Source organism: Lycium ferocissimum, chromosome 8, assembly GCF_029784015.1.
Source record: "Lycium ferocissimum isolate CSIRO_LF1 chromosome 8, AGI_CSIRO_Lferr_CH_V1, whole genome shotgun sequence".
Lineage (NCBI taxonomy): Eukaryota > Viridiplantae > Streptophyta > Magnoliopsida > Solanales > Solanaceae > Lycium > Lycium ferocissimum.
This window is the reverse complement of record NC_081349.1, coordinates 46,400,330-46,405,598: the sequence shown is the minus strand read 5'-3', so window position 1 is coordinate 46,405,598 and position 5,269 is coordinate 46,400,330.

Below are 5,269 nucleotides of genomic sequence, written 5' to 3'. Positions count from 1 at the left end.
TTTAGCTAAATTCTTATTATCATAGTCATACTATACCATATTCTAATCATATTACAAAATCGTCTCTCCGAACTCACGATTGCACGAAGACCTAAGCATGCATTCCCCTATCAACTCTAACGTATATACGATTAGATAATCAAAGTCTAACTAAAGTAAACAGTAACCTACCTCTTTGGCGAACATATATATGATTCTTCATGAATTGCTTGTCTTCTTAACCTCCATCCAAATCCATGAGCCGGTATCTTTTGTAGAGAAAGGTGGAAAAAGGGATTAGAAGGGTTTTCTTTTTCTTGGGGGCCATGGTTTTTCTTTCATGAGGAACTCTAGGAGCAGCCCTTGGGAGTCTTATGTTTGAAAAAGGAGAGAAAATAGACTAAGTACCCGTTTTTCGATCAACTTTCCCGCGTGGACCGTTTGCGGCGGTCCCTAAGGCTATACCTACGGCGGTGCCGGCCTTGCCTTCGGTCCATCAACGACCGCTATAGCGGTCCGCCTTTTAAATTTTGGCCTGACATTTTCTAAACCCTTTTGAAATTGATTTTTTTCCCATTCCTAACTCTTAAACATATTATGAAACCTATTAAATATGACCCTAGACTTAAATTAGGCATGGTTTCGCAAAATATTAAATAACGACCCGGTTGAAATATATATATATATATATATATATATATATAGTCGGGTGGGCTTGGGGCCCCATCGACACGTGAAAATTTTAGAAGAGTCTTTGCATTATCGTCCTTGCTAGTCCTGTAGCTACTTTATCAAAGTGGTCTTCATCCGTCTTTATTGCTTTTTCAACGAATCTGTTTTTTCTTGGTCTTGGTTGTCATGATTATATGTCTATCAGCCCTTTTTACATGTCTAAATTGTGTAGTCCAACAGAATCAAAAATCATTCTTAAATCGACGTTGTTTGGGTCTTGTGAATCTTGAAATACACTATTCTAAAAATCTCCATTTTTGCAGTTTTCTAACTATTTTAGCTTTTTCTTTTTGGGGTGTTATTTCTACTCTTTTTAACTAGTCTATTAATTCATCTACCTCTTTATTGTTTCTATGGTAGTTCTTAATTCTTTATCCTTAATTATTTTATCTAACTTTGTGTTAACTTCTAATAATAATGCTATTATAGTAGTGTTTTGTTTTAGTATTATTTGATCAGATTTCGCGCTAGGGATATAATATTTATAGCCTACTATCAAGAAGAATTAATGAGTGTAGAAGATTATGAGGCACTAGTATGTAATGAAGATAAGAAATTAGGAACAATAAAGATACTTGCGAGAATTAAAATAGATGACTACGAAATAGAGACACTAGCATTAGTAGATTCGGGATGTACAAAGTGCATAATAAATAAAAGAGTAGTTCCACCAAATACTAGATTTATGCTTGTTATTTGGGGAATATCATAGAGATTATTTATAAACGAATAGAAGTCATTTAGATAAATACTCTCTTCGTCTTAATTTATGTGACACTTTTTGTTTTTCTAGAGTCAATTTGACTAATCTTCGAAACTAAATTGGAATAGATCAACTCTATTAGATGTTCAAAATAGATGTTCAAAATTATACAATAAGTACTATAAGTCACATTTCTTTTCGTGTCATTATGAGGGAAAATATATTTCAAAATGGTTGGTCAAATTCTATACTTAAATTTCGTAATAAACATCCAATTTAATGATGATATTGATAGTAGAAAGACAAATAAAGTCTCTTATACTATCTTTTAGAGTTGATTAATTCTTATAAAACCACTAATTCAATTCAAAACAAACTTAGAATTATTCTAAATATGAAGTTATTTTAACATCTACATAGTAGTACAAAATTAATAGAATTACCAGTTACTTTCGATGGTGAAAGCCAATATGTTATCGAATGAATGGTCAAGATACGTACAAGATGATCCCATACACCATCATTGCAAAATGAAAAGGAAAGAAATCAAATAAACATATAAAATATTTTATTAATTAAATTTAAATCTTCGTACATGTTTCCACATGAAAGATTTGGGCCCTCTGAAGTTCTTTTCTAGGAGTTGAAGTTGCAGGCGGGCCGACCGGGTTGTTTCATTGTCAACAGAAATATGCTTGGATATAATTTCTGAGACCGAATTATTGGGACCTAAACCCATAAACACTCCTATGGAACAGAATCATGATTTGGCATTGGCAGGAGGAGCCAATTTGGAAGATCAAAAACCATCCAGACATTTGGTCGGTATATTGATATACCTCATCTTTACACGACCAGAGTTATCATATTGCATGCACGTTCTGTCCCAATTCATGTAGTAACCAAAGAAAGAACACTGGAACACGGCTTTTCATGTGGTGCGTTACTTGAAAAAGAATCCAGGACAAAGCATATTGATCAGAAAATGTTGTGATCTCCGGTTGTATGGATGGTGTGATTCAGACTAGGCTGGATGTCCGTTGACCCTAAAATCACTTACCAGATGATTTATCTCACTCGAAAATTTGCCCGTGTCTTGGAAAACCAAGAAGCAACATATTGTCTCTCGCTCATCAGCGGAGGCTGAATATCGATCGATGATAATGACCGTCTGTGAATTGAAATGGTTGAAGGGAGTTTTGCATAGTTTGGGCATTGACAAGTCTCTGGTGAAAATATACTATGACAATCAAGTAGCTTTGCAAATTATCTGAAATCCAGTGTTTCATAAACGGCGTAAACACATTGAAGTGGACTGTTACTATGTCTAGGACGCAATCCAATCGGGTATAGTATTCCCTAGTCATGTGTCAACAAGTAAACAGTTGGCCAATGTGTTTACAAAGGCTTTGGGAAAATCGCAGCATAATATTTACTTGGCAAGTTGGGCATTCAAGACCCTGATTCTCCAACTTTAGGGGGGTATTGAGACCGGATATACGAAGACCCTATCCTAGTCTAATCGTAATGGTTTAATCTATTTATGATACAATTGTAATTAGGATTTATAGTCCTATTAGAATAGGGTTACCTTACTAGACTAGGGTAAGGAGTAAGGAGGACCTTACTTGTTTATAAGGAGGTCATTATGATAAATATAAAGTAGAAAAAAAATCTCCCATTATTCTTATCTCTCACAAATTCTCATGTCGGCCTCGATTTTAACAAAAAGAAAGTATTAAATGAGAATTGATCCATATTCCTCTATGTAAATAACTAAGCTTCCCACCAAGTGCACAGTCAATTCTTTTTTAGCATTGGTGCCAACAACTAATATTTGATCAGTTTTGAAAAATAAGTACATAAAATAGCTATTTTGGCAAAGAGATTATGAGTTCATTTGTCCTCCAATTAAGGTTATAAATTCGCCCCGGAAAGTTTCAGGGTGAGTTGCATAAATAGGATGATTAGAGCCCATTGTTTATATCTAATCTCTGTTTACAAATGTTTACAAAAATAGTTTTGCCTAGGGGAAAATTCATGTATTAAATTTAGGGCACGTGAACTCATGGTCTCTCTACAAAACTAGGTATTTAATGAATATATTTTCTATAGTTGTTCTAATATTATTTACTAGGACCCTTGGTACAAGAATGCTAAATGGTGCACTTAGTTGAAGGTTGAGTTATTTACCTAAAGGGCTTTAGGCCACCAATTCTGTTGAGCCGGCCATGAACGAATTCAATAGAAATATAGGATAGATTAATTTACAAAATAAAAAGTTTATTTGAGTGATTGCACTCCTCATTGCTACTCCCTCCATCCCTTATTACTTGATCACATTACTAAGAATATATGTCCCAAATTACTTGTTCATTTATCAAATCGAGATAAAATTAATTAAATCTTTTCCATCTTACCCTTAGTATTAAATGTTCTTGAAAATAGTCAATATGATTAGAATGTATTTATTGGAGAGAGATAAGGGCCAGATAGTAAAATACAACTTTTATTTATAATTTCTTAAGTGGGGTACAAAAGGCAAAGTGGCCAAGTAATATAGGACATCGAAAGTATTTAATAGTGCATGAAACAAATAAATATCTCAAAAATCCCGTTCAGTGAGTCATGGTGGAAGTGGGGGGATTCAATATCAAAACATGCATCTTTGCAACGTGTCTGACTTGTTCTTAGGGGTGTACATGGAGTGGGTTGATTCGGATTTTTCAAATATCAAACCAAATCAATTGTGTCGGGTTTGAAAATCTATAAACCAAATCAAACCAACATAAGTCGGGTTTTTAACCTCGGTTTTTTTTGGTTTATCGGTTTTCTCTAGTTTTTCAGGTTTTTTTCCCGAAAAAGTCTTCATATAAAACATATAACTTTTACTTCAAATATTTCTTTAGTCATATTAAGATACAACTATATAATAAGGTGTTTCCTAAGAAAATAACACAAAATGTGAAATGAGTGACGACATTGTAATAAAATATTTAACTAAAAGGATAATGAAATAGCATAAAATAAATATTGCTAATTAATAAGCCATAATAAAAATGATCATAATATAAAAATACTAAGTCATGCTAAAATAAGTACGGCTAATAACTATTAATTACATGAAAAAACTAAAATAAAATTAACTTACGTATTTTCACTATCTAAATCAACTCAAAACTAAAAATTATATTCCAACATTTATTGTCATTCCTAGCGATAGATTTATATTTCTTTTGTTAGCACTAGCATTGATTTTCTTTTGGTTTAAATTTATTTGAATTGCTAACATCTATGAGTGATGGAACTTATTGGACCACTCAAAATTCTAAGTCTAAGCTTGAAATAATATGTTAACAGACAAAAACTATGAAAAAATTTAAGAAATAGTTATAGATCTAATTACAAATAAATATTTTATGTATAAAAATTTTAAAAATTGTATACATGTGATATCGGGTTGGTTTGGTTCAGTTTGAATTTTTTTTAGTTAAAACCAAACCAATTATGGTCTGATTTTTTTTTTCAACACCAAACAAATTACTAGTCGGATTTTTTTTCTTGATTTGACTCGGATTATCGGTTTGGTACGGTTTGTCAGTTTTCTTTGTATAGCCCTATGTCACGACCCAAACCGATGAGTCGTGACAAGTGTCTGACCTCTACCGACCAAACACCCCTAAACACGTATCTGAAAAATACTAAACATCAAGGGCCCATAATTGGCATGAACTGATCTCATAAAAGGGAAACATCAAGACTCTATACAATCTGTATATACACATACATATTGAAGAACGATATGAGCCTAAAGCTAGGGCGCTACATATTGTACATAAAAGAATGGGAGCCGAC